Genomic DNA, 23615 nt, shown 5'->3' with positions numbered 1-23615 from the left:
TTTCTGCAAAGTCCTTGATATCCCTTTGGCCTAACCCACCAAACCAGAGCTAGGTACCTCTCCAGTGTTTTTCAGATTTTCTTTTTTCTTATCTGTCTCTCCCTGAAAAGATACCATATTTTGTGGAGTTGGTGGGTATCTTGTTTTTGTTTGTTTTTTATGAGTTGCTTCCATAGTTCCTAGCTAATTGCTGCATAAATAGTAGCTGCCCAAGTAAATATTTATCGAATAAATGAATTCCAAGTTCTTTGGCATCTATCTTTATCCGGCCATATTCTCTTGGCATGACTTCTATTGTTAGTCTCCTTTCTATTCCTCAACTGCATGTTGTTCATTCTTGTCTCTCTGCCTTGTACTTTCCCTAAATGAGGAATACGTATCTCTTCTCCCCCACCAACCATCAGCACACAGCTATAGTACTGGCCAGAAGTCAGGAAGTGCTCAAATTCTCCATTGTGTAGCCATCTCTAATTGAGACTCTTGTGGTGAATTTCTCACAGTGTTTCTTGTTACCCAGTGCCACTTTTTCAAATTATGTCTCTCAGTGTGTTTTAACTTTGTTGGTGGGGGGGAGGATGAGGAAGGATCTCAGGTACAGAAGGTTGAATTAATTATAATGTTATAACTTTACATGAATTTACTATTTATCTCTCAACAACATTGCTAGTTTCTTGAAGGTTAGAATCCCATGTATATTTCTAACATTCACATCCCCTAGCACAACATTAGGCATATAAGAAACAAATATTTTTATATGAATGAAGTAATTTTGGTTATAAATCTATCAAAAATATAGTCTATAGTAGGAAAGGCATGACAAAATATCCTCATAAAATAAACAAAAGTAATTAAACTCTTGCCAGTTCATAGCAAGATGCTCAATCTAGGTTTAAATTAATGGCCGCGTTGTGGTTGAGATCAAATAACCTATGAGTCTGGGTCTCCCAGTGAAAAACCTTCTTCCCACTTAAAGAGGACATTAAAGCCTTTCACACCACTGAGGCACCAGGGCCAAGAATGTGCTACCCAATGTTATAACACCCTGAGTTGTACACAAGTAACCTTAAATAATTCATATTCTTCAATGTGGTTTGTTTAAAACAAACATGTAAATTATTCCCCTGAAAGATGCCTAATGATCTACTTCCCTCTTCTCCCTCTTTTCTCTATCTTTCAAGCATTTATAAATTACTGCATTGGGAAAAGAGGTATGCATGTCCATATAGTTGTCCAGTGGTTTCTTCCTGACAAAGTTTCATTTCTATGCCACGAATAAAAAGAATAAGAGTAATTTGAAGAAATAAATTACCTAACATTAATGATGTTTTCCAGTTGATCAATGAATTTTTCCATTTGCAGTTGTATTAAAATAGAAACACATTCTAAATTCAGTAAGTATGATTCTATAGGAAATACAATAGCTCAGTGAGGGTCTATCATTTTTACTCTCCATCTTCCAATTGTGTTCAAAGAAGGTGATGATTTCCCTCTAAATTAAATGTTATAAATACATAGCATCTGAATTCTATATAGTCACTTACAAATACATTTTTCATTTTTAACAAATCTGACCTATTGTATCTAGGTCACTTTTATTATGCAACCCTGATTCTCCCTGCTCAGAAACTGCTTCTTAGTATACACATTTCAAGTGGTCTCTATGTAAGTAGTCAAAGGAGCAAGAACACTAGCTTTAACTCATTGACTTGAACTACAGTTTTAGACAAAGCTATATCATATGTTTGAAACTGTCATATTAGGGTTCTAAATAATAACAATAAACTTGTTATGCCACTTGGTGTAATAAAGTAATGCTATTATTATATATAAGGTTGAGTTAGTAAAATTATAGCTGTTAATTCTATTTATATGTTTTTATTTTTGATGCTGAAAGTGGGAGCAACGGTGTGAAGAAAATGTGTTTATTTTATTTATTATTCTTTTTGAAGCCAAGTTTTATTTTCTTATCTCTAACGCTGAATCTATATGATTTACGAGGTCATCTGATTTAAATCCCCCCCAAAAACTAACAAAAGTAAAATTTTTTAGGAATGAATGTTTTGGAGAGATAAAACTCATGATTTTAGTTTTCTCCACAATTCTTTTTTCTTCTCAATTATGTCCTCATCCCGTAATCCAATCTCTTATCATGTTTCCAATTTGTGAAATCAATATACAGTGATAATAGATTGTATCATACCGCTAAATCATTTCTGATGCGGAACTTATTTAGAATTTGAGGACAGGGCTTACCCTAAGAAGACATCACATGGGGTTTCTTTAACTTTCAGTTTAACTGGGAGAGGAACAGGAGAGCTGTGGGGGCATATTTTAATAATCTTGGTGACAAAATCATTTAGGCAGGAGAATAAAACACCCAGTCAAGAGACACTGTCCTTTGAGAGCTGGTAAAGCCTCGAGGTTAAGGGCACAGGCTTTGTAATTACTTTGCCTAGCTTTGAATCTATCACCTAGTGACTGCTGACCCTGAATAAGCGACTTGATTTTCATTTGTATCACACTGTATTTATAAAATGGTTGTAATGTAATACTTAACTCACAGATTTGTTGTGATGTTTGAATGAATTTATACTTTATCTTATAGATTATGCCTCATTAAATCTTATGAACAAAATAAAGGATGCCAAGTAAAGGATTACTTTCTATAGATTTTCAGACACATTCCAATTTCAGAGATATGGACAATGTCTTTGACCAATTTCCTGTACACATTAAATGTTAGCAGTTATTATTTATAAAGTTCAGGTAATAAATATATATTCAGCAAACATCATATACATATGTTAAATGTTAGCAGTTATTATTTGTAATGTTCAGGCAATAAATATAGTAAGAATTATCAGTAAGATGTGCTTATATATCCCCATTTTTCATCTTCTGCAGAAGGAATATGTGTTCTTCCCCAAAACAGAATAATTGGAAAGAGAGATGTTTTATCTGGTGCTGAGGGTGGGCATCTCACTGATTGATAAGTAGGGTGCCTGTAGGGAAGTGCCAGTTTGGAAGGGCCCTGCTCTTTTGGTGTCCTCATTTACCCCTCCCAAAGCACTCAGGCTGAGGACAGAAGTGTTCCTGGTGGGGGAAGTACTGGTCCTCAGTTAAAGCAAGATGAGGCTCTGTCCTTGGTAGATGATGCAATTGAAATCAGAAGAGTAACAGATTAGAACTTGAAAGTTACAAAAAAAAAAAAAAGGTTGGCTTGCTGATGCAAGCAATTTAATCTTATTAATGAAATCTGGACTCTGTGTGTGTGTGTCTGTGTGTGTGTATACTCTCATATCATGTATGTATCTTCATTCATATATACTCAGAATAAAATTTAGGTGACACTGATACTTTAATAAACAATAAATAAACACGTGAATACAGTAGGTTCTTAAATCCTTCTTTTAATCCGGAAAGAATATGTATTGTTTACTGGATGAATTAATTAATTAATTAACAAATTATGTGTATGAATTAAATGAGACTGTAATCTCCAATGGAACAGAAGATTTAACAAGTCAACCAAAGTGCTAACCTTGTCATCTCATCCAGAATCACGGTCACAGCTCTTATGGACAGGAAAGCATATTGCCTAACAGATTAACCCAGAAAAAAAGTTACTAAGACATAAAGCAAAGGGAAAACAGTAAAATGGAGAGATTTGTTTCTGTGGCTCATGGCAGCAAGGTCAGGTGTTTCCTTTGCTAATAGCCAGCAAACCAGAGTGGCAGACCATTAATGGATGTCTTAAGTTATGGGAAAGAATAAGGTTTCCCAAATGAATGTTCTTTCAATGTACTCAAAGAAAATGATCAGCAACCTAGAACTAGAAGGACTCTTACATTAAAGGGCTTCCTTTACATCTGAAATGTGCACCCTAGTTTAGTTAAAAGGAAAAGAAATATCGCTAAAGTCCCAAAGGACAAGGAAGTTGCATGTCCTTGGTGACAAGTTGGGACAAATCCTTCATCCCAACTGACGGCCAAGTTTCCAGCTGTGGAAACAAATAGAATTCCAAACTCTAAAAAAATTAAAATAAAAATGTTATTGCTGTAAAGAATCATAAGTGTGAATTGCTGGAATTCACTTGTGTAAACTCAGTTATATCAGGTCTTGTATCTATAGTGAAATTTACTAATATGTGTCTAAAGGGAAAGGTAAGAATTTGGTTTTCTGGGCTTCTGCATGTGTGGTATTATCATAATACGGCTAAACAACAAGGGTAAAGCTATAGAAGCTCCCAGGGGTTAGAAAGGAATTTCTGACCTTCATATAGGATTTCTTGGTTCACTGGATATGTGATATTATTGTGGGATTTTCTCTTAACCCTTAAGTACCTATCTGTATTGTGAGCACAATAAAACTTACATGAGCTGTAACTGGGTGCACAAAGCCAAATTTGTCATACCATTTAATCCCAACAGGCTTCCCATTGTGGAGCATCAAGTCCCAATCCCTTTGTCAATTCCCTCAGCTGATAGAAAATGAAAAATATCTTTAAGGAAGTTATTTATTACATTATAGGTTAATGCTATTTGGCTGTCTTTGATAATGAAACAACTTAACTTTCTGGGGTCATTGTTTCATCTTCCTCTGTGTCCTGTACTGCTTATTCAAGCACAGGAACACTTAATAACTTCAAAGGGGATTTAGTAGCACATGGATAAAGATAGGAAACATTGCAGGAATATTTCAGCGAGGACTTTACAAGGTCAGAATTCCTTTTCACAATTCTCTCATGTACATCTCGAACAATTTTGTTTTTCTCTTGTCAGGAACCAGTGGATGTTTGGCCCCCTTTCTATCCTAACCCCATTAAAGTCATTAAAATGTTTCATTTGAATTCTAAAGACAATACTGTTAATAGATGGGCTCATCAATTTCTGTGTGCAATTCATATTGTCTTGCTTGGAAGCTCTCTCACCAGTGCGCCATGGATGGAATTAGAATTTTGGTATCAATTTATAGTATCTTCCTCAAACGTAAGTACATTTGTGAAGATCATGAAAGATAGAAATTAAAATGTTGCTTTTCTTGATATAGCATCAAATTCAGAGGCACCCATGAGGCTTCCTGTAGTCATCCCGTCTCTTCCTGTAGTCATCCCCTCTCTGAATTCCCTAATGCGATCATGTTGGTAATGCTAGCGAGTGAATGGATTTCTTTATTTTCCTTTGAGCCTTAGAATAAAGTGCTTCTAAAAACATATTCCTTTTATAAAAAATGAATATGCATGCACATGCAATGTCTACCTATGCCAGAGCATTTTCTTTATTATAATGAGAAGTATCTTTCTGGATTTTCTGCACAATCAGACTGTAATTAAGCATAGCAAGATGCAGGTAAGTGCATGAGATGCATGTTTAATTAAAAGAGAAAATGCTGGTTAAGTATCAATTTGTATGACATTCAATTTACAAGGAGAATTCAGAAAGCTACCCTCTCCCTCTCCTATATTTCCTTTTATCTGTGTGTATTTGCACACATGTATGTTTTCACACTGAAATCATATTCTCATTTCATATGCTAGAGTTGCTGCCACATGTCCTGCCCCCGTCCAAGAAAATGTTGATATATGTTGAAAATCTCCATGAAAAATAAAATGCTTGCATAAATTCATGTAAGGCAAATAAAAAAAGCAGCCAGGACCCAGCAGGCTGAGTCAATGTATAGCTTACATATGGAAACAATGACATGATTGTTTACTCACTGCTTTAATGATATTCACTTTCTCCTAATGGCAACGTGGAAAATGTGAGTACCAGATGCTGTGCCCAGAGCAGAGAAGAGAGAACAGGGAAAGTCTAGAGGAAGGAATTTATCCTGACACCAGAATGTAGTGTAAACTCTTCAGTTTATTAACGCCGTGCTTTTTAGAAAAAATACTTTGATGTCTGCAGCTTAAATTTCCATATTTTTATAACAGTTCAGCAACAAATTTACATATTTCCTGGAATCTGCAGATATAAAAGCGGTAAAACACTCCAGGCATTATTAGACAGTAGATTATAACCCATTACTATTGTTTCAATTAGCAATGTAAAAGTGACCTGCAGTGTTCAGATGACCCACTAATGGATTTAAATGCTTTCAAATATTAATGCAGGTTTTCTAAAGATGAATCCCAAACCCATTATTCCTGGAACAACTATGAGCCGAAAAGCTGGCAATGATTGTGCATTATGTGGAAAGGCTCATGGTTAATTAAATGAATACCTAGCATTACACTATTCACTTTAGTGCTACAAAATTATTTCTCATTGATTTTTACATTCTGAGTCCATGATTCAGTTTACTTCTGCAATTTGTGTTGCCATGTCAATAAAATAGAATTGCTTAGAGATGGAAGCATTAGAGACTGATAAATACATTAAAATCAAGTGAAAACTGCAGTTTTCCTATTGTTTTCCTCTATTGAAATATCATTTGTAGCAGCACTTTGTTATGTATTATTAATACAATTTTTGTTTGCTTCCATCTGCTCTCTTCTCCCCTTTTCTATTCAGGAACTGGAATGTTAGCAATTGCTTCAGGGTGAGTAGCTAATTTTTCAGTAACAAGTTCTCTCACTATCAAGAACAAAAGCACCATCAACACAAATCTGTTATTTCATGTTAAATGAACTAGAAGGCCATATTCTTCATCAAAGGCAATGTGGGGAGTTGCTGCATGTGTGTGTGTTTTAATTTCAAGGAGCAAATGACACTCTTGTTTGCTGAGCCATGAAAGCTAAAAAATAACAAACAGGTCTAACCTTATTGTCCAATTTATGGAATACAGATATAACCTGATACATTACAGAAGTGCACATTTCATTAAAATTCATATTACATAGCTCACAATTGAGTTTTCATGTGCCTTTTTTCTTTACAAACTCCTTTGGCTCTTTTCTGTTAAAGTATAAGGCTGTAAGTTGTGATTTGCTTAACACCTCTCCTTTCTTCAAAATGTTGCAAACTTCAGCTATCTAGCTTTTGGTATATAAGAAATCTTAGATGTGTTATTTTCATGTGATTTAGGCTAATAATCTAGGAAGTGTTATGGTATATACTGTAAATTTAACCTTTCCTTAGAAAACTAGGCTTACTACTCAAATGTAACCATCAGTATTTTTTATCAGGGATTACCTCATTGGCACTGATCATGCCCAGATTGTCCTCATGAACATTATCAACCTGTGGCATCTCATCATGTATTTGCATTTTCACTCTACTTTAGACATAATGAATGATAGACTCTCACCAAGGTGTGGGCCTATCCTTGAAGGGGTCAGCTTTCCATGTGTACACTCTTTATATAAAATCTTTCTTCAAGTGGTCACTTTTCAGATTGAGCTGAGTTTCTTATGAGTATGAATATAATATATAATGTATATGTATGTGAATACTATGAATATATATAATGAATATATATAATGAATATATATAATGAATATATATGAACTATGAATATAATATATAATGTATAAAAACATAAAATGGTTCATATTGAAAATCATTTCACAATAGTCTTAAGAAAAGATCATTCTTTAGACCAAAGATAATTACCAAAAGAATACAAGTGACCACTATGTACATGTTTATATGTAACTTCCTTGTTAATATATTACTTCCTACTTCTTTATTAACTGATGAATGCTGATTGAAAGGAATCAACTATTTATACCTATTAAATTGTCAAAAATGACAGGAAAGTCTAATGGTGAAAGAAAATGAAGTATGTTTAAGTTTAAAATTTCATGTTTGTATGTTTAAATTTTAAAAATTTATTACGTAAAGTCACATTGCTATTAATTCCCTCTCAGGATTCCCCCTCTTGCTTCAAATACACTTATCCCATCATTCTTGGCATTTTCTGAAGAAGATCTGGAAGCCGTCTTTTAAAATGTCTTTTCATGGCTACACTGATGTTATAAATCTATTCAAAACATTTACAATAATTTCTGTCAAATAAAGACATTCTGATGCATCATCATCCACCTTATTCACTGAATCTGGAACTGTGTGAACACTAGCTCTTCTCTAAAGTCAAAATGACCACTAAAGGTCATTGATTGGCCTTTGAATTAATTGATTAAAAACATGGAAGCAGCCATGACATCTGAAATAGACATTCATGAAAGAGAGAACTTCCAGAACTGCTTCACAAAGTGGCAAGAACCATGAGGTAAGTGTTTTCTAAGCAAGGAGGAGTGTCTTGAAGAAGATAAATGGCAATGTATCTTTTACTGTAATAATTTTTAAAATTTAAGCATTAACTGCTTTTTTGATCACACCTTGATGCAACCTGTCTAAATGTGGTTTGAATATATATGTTTTAAATTTTGAAAGTTTTATGTACCTTCGCACAAGACTGAAATTCTACTTTTGGAGAGCTTAAGAAATAATTATGAATATGTGCAAAGATTTAGCTATATAAACTGTTCATCTATATGGTATTATTCAGGACAATAAAAAATTGGAAGTATTTTAAATGTCTAAAATGAGGATTTGGGTAATAGTTTTGATGTATTCATATAATTAAATATTACTTAATCATTTAAAATAATATACAACAACATTTAATGATATGGAGAGACATTTATAATATATCTTAGATGGATAAAATTCATCACAGACACCCCCCTGTCCCCCACAAGGGACTAAACTATGACTGTGTGAATCTGACTTATTTAGTGTTTAATGACAGAATAATTTTGAAGCTATCTCAAGGGATTAAAATTATAGTTTAGACAGAGGAGGTGAACCTTCCGGGCCACTGTACCTCCATCCCGAGTGCAGAGGAGCAGAGCTACCCCCAGCACAGAGTAGATGAACCTTCTAGGCTGCCATACCACTGCCCCAAGTGCTGAGGAGGTGAGCCATGCTGGTGCAAGCAGCACACATCCTCCAGACAGCCGTATCACCTAAAACAACCCCAAAGGGAAATGAGAAGGAAGAATATGATACTCAAACACCTTGACTCCTTGAACTGGCAACAAAAGAGGACCTGGGAAAAATGAAATCAGAAATAATTTCTCAGATATAATCAGAGATTGGGTCCATAGTGCAACAAATGATTAATAAATCTAGAGAGGACACAGAAAAAAATAGAGAAGCTGAAGAACATGATGGAATCCCAACATAGGAAACAAATGGAATCCATAATACAGATGTAAACAGATATCCAGGAGATTAAAAACTCCATTGAAAGTTTATGCAACAGAATGAGCCAATGTGAGGACAGAATTTCAGATACAGAAGACAAGATTGCAATTAGTGACCAGGAAAAGAAAAATTGCTTTAAAATAGTAAGGGACCATGAGAAATCAATCCAGCAGCTGCTAGATGATGCAAAGAAGAATAAGACTGATCAGAGGCAATGAAGAAACAGCAGAGAGTGCAGATGACATAAAAAACTGTTTACAGAAGTGATGGCAGAAAACTTCCCAAGCAGGGGAAAAGAATTTCAATACAGATAAGTGAGGCATATAGGACTCCAACCAGCCTCAATCAAAAAATATCTACACATAGGCATATAATTGTTAAGATTCCAGAAACCCAACAGAAGAACAAAATTCTACAAGTAGTTAGAGAAAAGAAACAAATCACATACAAAGGAAAGCCCATCAGAATAAAAGCAGACTTCTCAGTGCAAATCCTCAAGGCAAGAAGAGCTTGAAGTTATGTGTTTCAAGCCCTAAAGGAAAACAACCTCCAACCCAGATTGATGTCCCCTGCAAAACTATCTTTCAAAATGGATAGAGAAATAAGATACTTTCATGGCAAAGAGCACCTTAGGAACTTCATGAATACCAACCAGGACTCCAAAAACTTTTAGACAATATCCTAGGAAAAGACAATGAGGATCACAACCCCAGGAAGAAAAGCAGAATGAATCCACTGGGCACGACAAGAAATTAAAAGAAAAGGGGGAGGATCAAACAAAAAGAAAAAGTCATGACAATGATAACTCAATACATATCAGTTATAACCATCAATGTTAATAGTCTCAACTCAACAATCAAAAGAAATAGACTGGCAGAGTGGGTCAAGAAGCAAGATCCAAAAAGATGCTGCATACAAGAAACACACAATTCAAACAGAAACTCATAGACTGAAAGTTAAAGGGTGGAAAACAATACTCCATGAAAGAGGAACCCCCCAAAAAAGCAGGAGTAGCTATCTTCTTTGCAGACCAAGTGGATTTAAAACCCACACTGATTAAGAGAGACAAAGAAGGACACTACATCCTTGTAAAGGGAACAATCCAACAGGAAGAGATGACAATCATAAATATCTATGCACCAAACACTAGTGCACCCAACTATATAAAACAAATACTAATGGACATGAAAAACCATATAAGCACTAATGCAATAGTAGTGGGGGACCTCAGGACCCCATTGTTACAAATAGATCAACTAGACAAAAAACAAGCAATGAAATACTGGAACTCAATCAAACTCTTGAACATATGAACTTAGCAGATGTTTACAGAGTGTTCCACCTCACAAAATCAGAATACACATTCTTTTCAGCTGCAGATAGGTCATTCTCCAAAATAGACCACATACTTGCTCATAGAACATATTTATGTAAGTGCAAAGGAATTGAAGTTATCCCCTGTATATTATCAGACTATAGTGCGATGAAATTGGAGATCCATAGCAAAAGAAACTGCAAAAACTTCATAAACACATGGAAATTGAACAACACACTTCTGAATACCCAATGGGTCACAGAGGAAATTAAAGAAGAAATGAGGCAGTTCCTTGAAATAAATGACAATGCAATATATTGGAATCTATGGGACACAACGAAAGCAGTTTTATGAGGGGAATTCATAGCAGTAAATAATCAAATTAGGAAAACAGAATGACCTGAAATAAACAACCTGATACTGATCTTCAACCTTCTAGAAAGAGAAGAGCAGGACAAACCCAAAGCTCATACAAGGGAGGAAATTATAAAGATCAGAGGAGAAATCAATGCAATGGAGGTGAAGAAAACAATATAAAAAATCAATGAGGCCAAGAGTTGGTTCTTCAAATGAATAAACAAAATTGACAAACCCATAGCCAACCTTATCAGAAAAAGGAAAGAAAAGGCCCAAATCCATGCAATTAAAAATGAAAAGGGTGAAATTACTACAGACTCAGCAGAAATCCAGAGAATCATCAATACCTACTTCCAGAACCTATATGCCAATAAGATGGAAAACACAGAAGAAATGGACAGATTCCTAGACATGTATGAATTACCAAAGTTGAATGAAGAAGACCTAAAAATTTTAAACAACCCAATATCAAGCAATGAGATTGAAAACATAATTAAAAACTTACCAACCAAGAAAAGCCCCAGTCCTGATGGCTTCACTGCTGAATACTATAAGACATTTAGAGAGGAACTACTGCCACTACTGTTAAAACTCTTCCAAAAATTGAAAGGGAAGCAATACTCCCAAATTCATTCCTGGAAGCAAACATCACTTTGATCCCCAAAGCAGAGAAAGACCCAACCGAAAAAGAGAACTATAGGCCAATATCATTAATGAATATAGATGCAAAAATCCTTAATAAGATACTGGCAAATAGAATGGAGAAGATCATACACCCTGACCAAGTGAGATTCATCCCAGGGATGCAAGGATGGTTCAACATATGCAAATCAATCAACGTAATACACTATATCAACAGAGCCAAGGACAAAAATTATATGATTTTCTCAATAGATGCAGAAAAAGCATTTGGCAAAAATCCAACACGCATTTATGATAAAACCCTACAAAATATTGCAACAGACAGTCTCTACCTCAATTTGATAAAAGCCATCTATGAAAAACCAGCAGCCAATATCATACTAAATGGTCAAAAACTGAGATCCTTTACACTAAATTCAGGAACAAGACAAGGATGTCCACTATCACCACTCTTGTTCAATATAATAGTGGAAGCATTAGCCACAACAATTAGACAAGAGAAAGAAATAAAAGGAAAAAAGATAAGAAATGAAGAAGTCAAATTGTCATTATCTGCAGATGGCATGATTCTCTACATAGAAGACTCCAAGAATGCCACCAAAAGTCTTCTAGACTTAATAACCAAATTCAGTAGAGCAGCTGATACAAGGTCAACATACAAAAATCAATAGCTTTTCTGTACATGAACAAGAGGCTCACTGAGACAGAAATAGGGCAAACAATTCCTTTAACAATAGCATCCAAAAAACCTGAAATATCTAGGAATCCACCTAACCAAAGAAATCAAAGACCTCTTCTCTGAAAACTATAGCACTTTGAAAAGAAAGATCAAAGAAGATATCCGAAAATTGAAAGACATCACGTGCTCCTGGGTAGGAAGGATCAACATAGTGAAAATGTCCCTATTTCCAAACTGCTTTATAGATTCAATGCAATCCCAATTGAAATCCCAGCAGCATACTTCATGGAACTTGAGAAAACAATCCAAAAAGTCATTTGGAACAAAAAGAGACCCAGAATAGCAAAAGCAATTCTAGGCAACAGAGACATGGCCGGGAGTATCACAACACCCAACCTGAAACTATATTACAAAGCTACTGTGATAAAACAGCATGGTACTGGCAATGAAGCAGACCTGAGGGCCAGTGGAATACATTAGAAGATGCAGAAACACCTCCAGACACACGTTGCCATCTCATCTTCAACAAAGGAACCAAACACCCTCACTGGAGGAAAGATATACTCTTTAATAAATGGTGCTGGAAATACCTTGAAGACATTGGCATAGGAAAAGATTTTATAAACAAAACCTCAGTTGCCCATGAACTAGCACAAACAATCAACAAGTGGGATCTCTTCTTATTAAAAAGCTTCTGCACAGCAAGAGAAACCACCAGCAGTGTGAAGAGACAACTCACAATGTGGGAAAATATCTTCACCAGTGGTCCCTCAGACAAAAGTCTACTATCTCAAATCTACAAAGAACTGAAAAAGATCAGACCTCCCAAATTTGAAGACCCAATCCTAAAATGGGCATCTGAAATGAACAGACATTTCTCAGACAAAGAAGTAGAAATAGCAAATAAATACATGAAAAATTGTTCAACATCACTGATCATTCAAAAGATGCAAATGAAAACAATGCTGAGATTTCACCTCACTCAAGAAAGAATGGCTACTATCATGAAATCAACCAATAACAAATGTTGGAGGGGCTGTGGGGAAAGAGGAACCCTGCTCCACTGCTGGTGGGAGTGTAGACTGGTGCAAGTACTGTGGAAATCAGTATGGAGATACCTCAAAGAACTAGGAGTGGAAGTCCCATTTGACCCAGCTATTCGCCTGCTGGGTATCTTCCCCAAAGAATTAAAATAATCATACCACAGTGATATATGTGCACTCATATTCATAGCAGCACAATTTGTAATAGCTAAAACTTGAAAGCGGCCCAAATGCCTTTCAACTGGAGACTGGATAAAGAAAATGTACTTTTTAAATAAAATATAGTACTACTTAGGCCTAAAATATGAGAAAATAGAGACATTTATACCTAAATGGATGCACATTGAGGCTACACTCATAAGTGAAATAAATAGGACACACATGTGTAAATACTGAATAGTTTCTCTAGCGTGAGAAACTAAAAGTGTAAATAAGGACGAAATGGTATAATACATAATGTGAAATAGGAAGAAAAGGGACAAAGGGAAGGGGAAGTGTGAAGGGTAGGGGAAAGGGAAGAAGAGAATGGAATAAATATGAGAAAATGAAAAAATGGAAAGACTTTGCAAATAGGGAGATATGGAGGGCTTGAAGGGAGGATGGGAAGGGGGAAAAGCAAGAACCAAAAGAGATTATATAAAGGTGCAAATTTCCAATGATGAATGTCATTATATTGTATACATAAATTGTACCAGTAAAATAAAATTTAAAAAAAAAAAAAAAAAAAGAAGAGATCCCACTTGATTGTTTATGCTAGTTCATGGGCAACTGTGGTTTTGTTCATAAAATCTTTTCTTACACCAATGTCTTCAAGAGTTCTCCCTAACCTCTGTTCTAGCCGGTTCAGTATTTGTTTTAATCTTTAGATCTTTAATCCATTTCAATTTTAGTTTAGTGCATGGTGAGAGATATAGCTCTAGTTTTAATCTGTGGGAAGCTGAAACCCAAGTTTTCCAGCACCATTTATTAAAGAATTTATCTTTCCTCCAGTGAGAGGGTTTGGTTCCTTTTTCAAAGATGAGATGGCTGAGTGTGTCTGGTGTTGTTTCTGCATCTTCTAATCTGTTCCACTGGTCCTCAGGTCTGTTTCTTTGCCAGTACCATGCTGTTTTTATCACAGTAGCTTTGTAGTAGAGTTGCAGGTTGGGGGTTGTGATACCCTTTGCCATGTCTCTGTTGCCTAGAATTGCTTTTGCTATTCTGGGTCTCTTCTTGTTCCAAATGAATTTTTGGATTGTTTTCTCAAGGTCCATGAAGGATGCTGCTGGGATCTCAATTGGAATTGCATTCAATCTATATAGTAGTTTTGGAAGTATGGCCATTTTCACTATATTGATTCTTCCTACCCAGGAGCAGAAGATGTCTGTCCATTTTCTGATATCATCTTCAATCTCTCTTTTCAGAGTGCCATAGTTTTCAGAGAAGAGCTCTTTGATTTCTTTTTTTAGGTTGATTCCTAGGTATTTCAGTTTTTTGGATGCTATTGTGAAAGGAATTATTTGCCATATTTCTCTCTCATTGAGTCTGTCATTTGTGTAGAGGAAAGCTATTGATGTTTGTGTGGTGACCTTGTATCCAGCTACTTTACTGAATTTGGTTATTAAGTCTAGAAGACTTTTGGTGGAGTTCTTGAGGTCTTCTGTATACAGTATCATGTCATCTGCAAATAATGACAACTTGACTTCTTCATTTCCTATCTTAATTGCTTTTATTTTTCTCTTGTCTCATTGTAATCGCTGTTTCCAAAACTATATTGAACAGGAGTCATGATAGTGGACATCCTTGTCTTGTTCCTGATTTTAATGTGAAGGATTTCAGTTTTTGACTATTTGGTATGATACTGGCTATTGTTTTTTCATAGATAGATTTTATCAGATTGAGATAAAGATTGTTCCATTTTTTTTGTAGGATTTTTATCATAAATGTGTGTTGGATTTTGTCAAATGGTTTTTCTGCATCTATTGTGATGATCATATGGTTTTTGTCCTTGACTCTATTGATATATGTATTACATTGATTGATTTGTGTATGTTGAACCATCCCTGCATCCCCAGGATGAATCCCACTTGATCAGGGTGATCTTCTTGATGATCTTCTGCCTTCTATTTGTCAGTATCTTATTAATGGTTTTTTGCATCTATGCTCATTAGTGAGATTGGCCTATAGTTCTCTTTTTCAGTTGGGTCTTTCTCTGCTTTCGGGATCAAGGTGATGCTTGCTTCCAGGAATGAATTTGGGAGTATTGCTTCCCTTTCAATTTCATTGAAGAATTTAAACAGCAGTGGCAGTAATTCCTCTCTAAATGTCTTGTAGAATTCAGCAGTGAAGCCATCAGGGCCTTGGCTTTTCTAAGTGGCTAAGTTTTTAAATATGTTTTCAATTTCATTGGTTGATATTGGGTTGTTTAAAATTTTTAGGTCTTCTTAATTCAACTTTGGTAATTCATATGTATCTAGGAATCTGTCCATTTCTTCTGTGTTTTCCGTCTTATTGGCATATAGGTTCTGGAAGTAGGTATTGATGATCCTCTGGATTTCTGCTGGGTCTGTTGTAATTTCACCCTTTTCATTCCTAATTGCATGGATTTGGGCCTTTTCTTTCCTTTTTCTGATAAGGTTGGCTAAGGGTTTGTCAATTTTGTTGATTCTTTCAAAGAACCAACTCTTGGCTTCATTGATTTTTTTGCATCATCCTCCTAATCTCCATTGCATTGATTTCTCCTCTGATCTTTATAATTTCCTCCCTTGTATGAGCTTTGGGGTTGTCCTGCTCTTCTTTTTCTAGAAGCTTGAAGTTCAGCATCAGGTTGTTTAATTGGGCTCATTCTGTTTTCCTAATATGCGTATTCACCGCTATGAATTTCCCCCATAAGACTGCTTTCATTGTGTCCCATAGATCCCAATATGTTGTATTGTCATTGTCATTTAATTGAAGGAACTGTCTGATTTCTTCTTTAATTTCTTCCATGACCCACTGCTTATTCAGAAGTGTGTTGTCCAATTTCCATGTGTTTATGAAATTTTTCCAGTTTCTTTTGCTATGGATCTCCAATTTCATTGCACTATAGTCTGATAATATACAGGGGATAACTTCAATTCCTTTGCACTTACCTAAACATGTTCTATGTGTGAGTATGTGTTCTATTTTTGAGAAAAAACCATGTGCAGCTGAGAAGAATGTGTATTCTGATTTTGTGGGGTGGAAGACTCTGTGAACATCTGTTAAGTTCATTTGTTCAAGAGTTTGACTGAGTTCTAGTATTTCATGACTTATTTTTTGTTTAGTTGATCTATCTATTTGTGACAGTGGGGTATTGAGGTCCCCCAGTACAATTGCATTAGTGCATATATGACTTTTCATGTCTGTTAGTATTTGTTTTATATAGTTGGGTGCACTAGTGTTTGGTGCATAGATATTTATGATTGTCATCTCTTCCTGTTGGATTGTTCCCTTTACAAGGATGTAGTGTCCTTTGTTGTCTCTCTTAATCAGTGTTGGTGTGAAATCTACCTGATCTGCAATTGAATAGCTACTCCTGCTTTTTTTCGGGTTCCTCTTTCATGGAGTATTTTTTCCACCCTTTAACTTTCACTCTATGAGTTTCATTTTGAATTAAGTGTGTTTCTTGTATTCAGCTTATTGTTTGATTTTGCTTTTTGACCCATTTTGCCAGTCTATTTCTTTTGATTGGTGAATTGAGACCATTAATGTTGATGGTTATAACTGAAACATACTGACTTATCATTGCCATGACTTTTTCTTTTTGTTGGGTTCTCCCCCTTTACATTTAATTTCTTGTCATGCCAGATGGGTTCATTCTGCTTTGCTTCCTGGGGTTGTGATCCTCAATGTCTCTTCCTAGGATATTGTCTAAAAGTTTTTTGAGTGCTGGTTTGGTATTCACAAAGTTCCTAAGGTGCTCTTTGTCATGAAAGTATCTTATTTCTCCATCCATTTTGAAAGATAGTTTTTCAGGGTACATCAATCTGGGTTGGAGGCTGTTTCCTTTTAGGGCTTGGAATATGTCATTCCAAGCTCTTCTTGCCTTGATGGTTTGTGTTGAGAAGTCTGCTGTGATTCTGATGGGTTTTCCTTTGCATGTGATTTGTTTCTTTTCTCTGACTGCTTGGAGAACTTTGTTCTTCTGTTGTGTTTCTGGAATCTTAACAATTATATGCCTATGTGTAGATTTCTTTTTTGATCAAGGCTATTTGGAGTCCTATATGCCTCACTTATCTGTATGTCAAGCTCTTTTCCCCTGCTTGGGAAGTTTTCTGCCATTATTTCTCTGAAGAGATTTTTTATGTCATCTGCACTCTCTCCTGTTTCTTCATTGAGCCCAATCAGTCTTATGTTATTCTTCTTTGCATCATCTAGCAGCTGCTGGATTGATTTCTCATGTTCCCTTATAATTTTGAAGCAATTTTTCTTTTCCTGGTCATTAATTGGAATCTTATCTTCTATATCTGAAATTCTGTCCTCACATTAGCTCATTCTGCTGTGTAGACTTTCAATGGAGTTTTTCATGTCCTGGAAATCTATTTGCATCTGTTTTATGGATTCCATTTGTTTCCCATGTTGGGATTCCATCATGTTCCTGAGCTCCTCTCTAGATTTATTAATCATGTCTTGCACTAGGGGGACAATTTCTCCTGTTATCTGAGAAATTATTTCTGATTTCATTTTTTCCAGATCCCCTTTTGTTGCCAGTTCAGTGGGTCCAGGTGGTTGAGTATCAGAGTGTTCCATCTCATTTCCCTTTGGGGTTGCTGTAGGTGATCTGGAAGCCTGGTTTTGATACTTATTTACATGTCTTCTCATTTCAACGGGGGGATGCTGTTGGTGCCTGCACAGCTCACCTCCTCTGGGCTGGGAATCATGGAATGTTGGCCTGGAAGCCCCTTCCTCTGTGCTGGGAGCAGTGAAATGGCAGTCCAGAAGCCCCTTCTTCTATCACAGGTGTTGATTCTTTGAGAGATGTCCTTCGAACTGGGGCAGACTGTCAGGCTGGCTTGTGGCATCTGACTCCATGCTGCAGATGGATATCAAGGGGTGGCAGCGACTAATCCAGAAGGCAGTGGGCTCCACTGGGGCTGAGCGTGTTCATGGCTGAGTGTGGGGAGCCCGAGCACAGAAGAAGAGCCAAGGTGGAACCAGAACCCAGAACACGTCCCTGATAGCTGAGGCCAGACCCAGACTGTCAGGCTCTCTTCTTATTAAAAAAACTTCTGCACTGCAAGAGAAACCACCAACAGTGTGAAGAGACAACCCACAATGTGGGAAAAAATCTTCACCTGCTGTTCCTCAAAGATCTACTATCTCGAATCTATAAAGAACTTTAAAAAATCAGAGCTCCCAAATTTAAAGACGCAATCCAAAAATGGCCATCTGTAATGAACAGACATTTCTCAGACAAAGAATTAGAAATAGCAAATAAACATATGAAAAAATGTTCAACATCACTGGTCATTCAAGAGATGCAAATGAAAACAACACTGAGATTCCACCTCACCCCAGAAAGAATGGCTGGTACCATGAAATCAACCAATAACAAATGCTGGTGGGGCTGTGGGGAAAGAGGAACCCTACTCCATTGCTGGTGGAAGTGTAGACTGGTGTAACCAATGTGAAAATCACTATGGAGATACTTCAAAGAACTAGGACTGGAAGTTCCATTTGACCCAGCTATTTCCATGCTGGGTATCTTCCCCAAAGAATTAAAAGAATCATATCACAGTGTTTTATGTGTACCCATGTTCATAGCAGTACAATTTGTAATAGCTAAAACTTGGAAACAGCCCAGTTGCTCATCAACCGGAGACTGGATCAAGAAAATGTGGTTTAATAAATGGAGCACTACTCAGCCATAAAAAATGAGAAATTAGAGACATTTAGAGCTAAATAGATGCATATTGAGGCGGTACTCTTAAGTGAAATAAATAAGACACACGTGTAAATACTGAATAGTTTCTCTAATGTGAGAAACTGAAAGTGTAAATAGGGACTAAAAGATCTTATAGATAATGTGAAAAAGGAATGAAAGGGTCAAAGGGGAAGGGGAATTGGGAAGGGTAGGGGAAAGGACGGAAGGGAATGGAATTAATATGAGAAAATGAAAAAATGGAAACAAAGTCTTTGTAAATAGAGAAGGATAGAGGGTTTTAAGGGAGGCCAGGGGAATGGGAAAACAATAAGAAACAAGGAGATTATTTAGAGGTGCAGATTTCCAATGATGAATGTCATTATATTGTATACCTAAAATATATCAATAAAACTAATTTAAAATATTATAATTTAGAGTAATTTTTTATATTAAATAGTAGCTCATGTTCAGTGTAGAGCACTTTAAATCGTTTTTAAACAAGCAAACAAAAACTGCATATCTATAAATCCACATGTAGATATATAGAAAGAGGACTACTGGAAGATTATATACCAAACTGTAAGCAGAGATTATTTTCAATGATGTTTCCAGTTATTCTTTTCTTTTTTTAAAACTTGTATTTTTAAGTAGTTCTACAAATAACATGGATAAAATATTTCCAATGGTTAAAAATGTAACTGAACATTGTTTTAAAGGTATCTTGCACAGAAACTGAGTAGAAAAAGTCCCTGTCACTTTGAGGCCTGGAAAGATGGAACAATTAGAAGCAACTATGACACAAGAAAATACACTCTCGTTTTCATGTAAAAGCACTTAGGTTCAAATTCTAGTTTTTTATCAACTGAGGGACCCTGGGTGACTCACTTATTCCTCTAAGTTTTAACTTCTTCAGCAGAAGTTCCCAAATGAGAAAAGAAAATGCCCAAGCAAGTTCCATCTGAATAACGAGATTTCACAATTTCCAGTTCGCTGTTATATTCAGTAGCTCAACCCATACACCCTTAAAGTGAAGATGACTTGTACCTTACATCCTTTGCTTTAAAGAATTATTTTCTTGTTAAAATGGAACATACCCTTTTAGAAGAGAAGAAAGCAGTAAGTAATAGAGCTATGTTTGTTACCCCAGACCCCTAATAATTAGTAAAACATCACCCTAGGAGTTGTGGCCCTTGGTTGAGTGGGGCCCACATCCTATTCTACTCATGCCATATCTCCTGTCTTGAGACCTAGTAGGTTCATAGTGTCAAGTCAATTTATAGGGCACACCCGCATAAGTGTTTCAAATTATATGTACTTTAAAAAAATGAATGTTTACCTCCATTGCAGCAAAATTTAAATACTTAACTAATACATGATTATACTTTGCTAACCATTTAGCTGCTAAATAAAAACTGTGTAACATTAGAGATGAAAATTGCTGCTCTTAGGTACTGGGGCGTCATATTGGGTGGCAAGCCAGGAACTGCCTCTTTCCTCTGTCAAAGGTCCTCTCACCACCACCACCTCACCAGTGGTTTAGAGATGCACACCTCCGACTTATGACCAGGGAATGAAGAGGTCCAGAGTAGAACTTTGAAATACTCACAATGTGCTCTCCTAGGTCAGTGGGGAAGGCGAGTTTCTTTACAGTAGAAGGCATCAGCTTGTCCATGGTGCTTGAGTAATCCCAGTTGCTGAAGTGAGACTCCAAGGCTGAACTTGCGTCTGAAACATGGCTTGAGTTCACGCTGGTTCTCAAGTCGGCACATTTACAGGAGAACAAACTTTAGGCCTTGAGCGTCTCAGTATACTCATCTTCAAAATGGGACTACTTGCAATATGTGTCATGAAGATCAGATGAGTTAATATACAGAAAACATTTTAATGAGGTAAAGCCATGCTAGATTTCATAAATATTAGTTGCTGCTGCTCTTACAACTGCTCCATGTCTCCAGGAAAAACCTGGCTGATTTTTCAAAAGGCCTCATCTGAGATGAGACAGATTAAATTGGAATCTTTGCAAACTAAGTGGCAAAATAAAAACAATTGTTCAGATTACTAAAGCCATGAAATTATTTGACTAAAAGTCTTTTACACATTCCTTCATTCTTTACTTGGTGGGCACAAACACAGCTCTAAGTATTCAGAAAGGATAGTTTTGTAGTTCAAAGAAATCTTATAGATATCTGGTATCTTCACCTTAGTTTATTTTTCCATCAGAGGGGTGGACTACAATGACAGTGTTACCCAGCTGGATACCAAGGTTAAACCTAGTTTGCTTGCCCCATGATCCTGTACTATCTCTATTGTGGCCTAGAATACACCATCTTTAAACTCAAGGAAACAGCTGTACTACTCTTTAGTTTTGAAACATTAAAAGAGACATTTCTAACAATTCTACATTTTATAACTTACCCTATATAGAAGACCACATATTCACACATACACGTGCACACATACACAGACACACACACACACACTCTTAATTTTCAACCATTAGGCTGCTAGATCCAGAGCTTGCACATACATCTTTATAGGAAAATTCAAGCTCCCTCGTGTAGCTGATTTTTCAGTAGTGTTTTGTGGAGGAATGAGCAGAATGATAATGTGGCCTACTACGCTGGTATAAGCACATGGCTGGCTGGCTGCACGGCAGTGATGTTGTTCCTTGGTTCTAGGAAGCACTGATGGAGAATCTCTTTGTTTTCTGTAACATGAAAAGGACACTTGGTCAAAGCATTTTACTCCTTCATTCATTTCAAAACTAACATACAGAGTTAAATGGACACAGTGCTGAAGTAGGTGGTTGTCATGCTGTGGAAGGGAGTATTGCCAGTTGCTGGACCTTTGTTGTTCTAGACTGACAGTTCAAGACAGTGTCATGAATTTTACTTTTTCAAAGTTAACTTTATAAGAAATTAGAAACTCTTCCTATTTGGCCAAAATTCACATGATATCAGTTTATTTTCTATTCTTGCCTTCATTGTCTTTATTTGCACCATTATCTTGATTGAAGCACAAGTAGATAATAAGATACAAACATTGAAATAACTGCAACATAAATAACTAGAAAAAATAAATAAGTAGAAATAGGGTGGAATAAAAAAAAGCATTTCTTAATAAAATAGGCAAGGAACACATTTCGAACATGCATTTTCTTGTAAGTATTTTCACAAGTTTGATAATTATATTAATTTTATTTAAAGTTATCTAAGATTAACTTATATCAGAAAAAAATACATGCTTGGTACTATACTATAAAACTATAAAATCTAATTGGATAGTGAAATTCACTAGAAATTATAGCCATAAAAATTAGAACACAATAATTATAGATTTTAGAAATTTACTGTCTAAGAAAGATTGTGCATACATTAGGAAGCTCTGTGCAAGTAATGTAATGAAATATTTATTCAGAAGTGAACTAAGTGAGATTGGTGAAGATTATTCAGGTCATCATAGAGACATTAAACCAAGAAGAAGGAGGAGAAAGATTCTGAAAATAGAATCAATGGAATGCTTAGGGTGAGAAATCCACCAAGAACAAAATATGTGTTTGTCAAGACCCAGTGCATAAAAAATGGTTTTTGAATGGTTGTACAAATAGTTTTATTTTTCAAAAGTAATGGGAAATACATTTTACATAATATAATCAGAAAAGGAAGACTGCATTTTTGTATTAAATTCTTTTATTGGTACATTGTAGGTATCCAACACAATTACATTTCTCATTGGGAATTGTACCTTTACATAATGCATCTTGGTTCTTATTTTTTCCCCATTCCTAGCCCTCCCTTCACGCCCTCCACCCTAGGAAGACTGCATTTTGTACAGAGCTTATTGTAAATTCATTTTCTTTGTTATGGCTTAACTAGCTGCAGCTTCTCACCTCTAATCATAACAGACTCCGGTTTAATTATGTTTCAAGTTCTAAAGATGAGTTAACCTCTTACACAGGGAATTTGTCTTGCATTTATCAGGAAAAAAAGTAGGAGAAGGAAAGTGGTCTCTATTCTGATTAACCATTTAACTGACCACTATCTTCACTTCTCTAGATGATTCTTTCAGACATTAGAAGGAAGCACCATACTATGGACAGGATGCAAGAGGATCACAGAAAAACACAATTTCCAATAGTTTTACAAATTGTCCTTTAACAGCTGGGCATGGTAGCACAAGCCTGTCATCCTAGCACGTGGGTGGCTGAGGCAGGAGGATTGCTGTGTGTTGGAGGCCAGCCTGGGGTACATGGCAAGACCTTGTCTCAAAAACCAAAACAACAAAATTGTTCTTCAACACACAGCAGAGAGACTGAGAACTATAACAGAGATTTCACTCCAGTGCAAGGAAGTTGTACCTTTTGAGACTGGTAAAGAAGCTTTCTAGAAAAAGCAGAATACTATAACTGAAAACATAGCCATACATCATTATCTTTCCATCCAGCTAAAAAAATCAATTCTTTAGCTTACCCTTGCAACTTTAATTGCAAGGCTGATTACATCACAGAACAGCAAACATGAGATTAGGTCTGAAAATATGTAATATACTTTGGTAATCAAATAAC

The 23615-nt window shown here is 35.9% G+C and overlaps 1 protein-coding gene across 1 annotated transcript in view; it reads right to left on the bottom strand.

Moving 5' to 3' along the window:
- Positions 1-5843: 5843 nt before the first annotated feature.
- Positions 5844-23615, bottom strand: part of LOC147822412 (protein CBFA2T1-like) — an 87705-nt gene continuing 69933 nt past the window's right edge. The window contains exon 5 of the mRNA XM_087196853.1: positions 5844-21758. The gene's annotated coding sequence lies outside the window, so the exon portion shown is untranslated. The remainder of the gene's footprint in view (positions 21759-23615) is intronic.

Source organism: Heterocephalus glaber, unplaced genomic scaffold, assembly GCF_053883595.1.
Source record: "Heterocephalus glaber isolate CG9 unplaced genomic scaffold, H.glaber_assembly_v1.0 deba00001623, whole genome shotgun sequence".
Taxonomy (NCBI): domain Eukaryota; kingdom Metazoa; phylum Chordata; class Mammalia; order Rodentia; family Bathyergidae; genus Heterocephalus; species Heterocephalus glaber.
The sequence above is the reverse complement of the archived record's forward strand: the minus strand, read 5'-3'. Positions and strand labels throughout refer to the sequence as shown.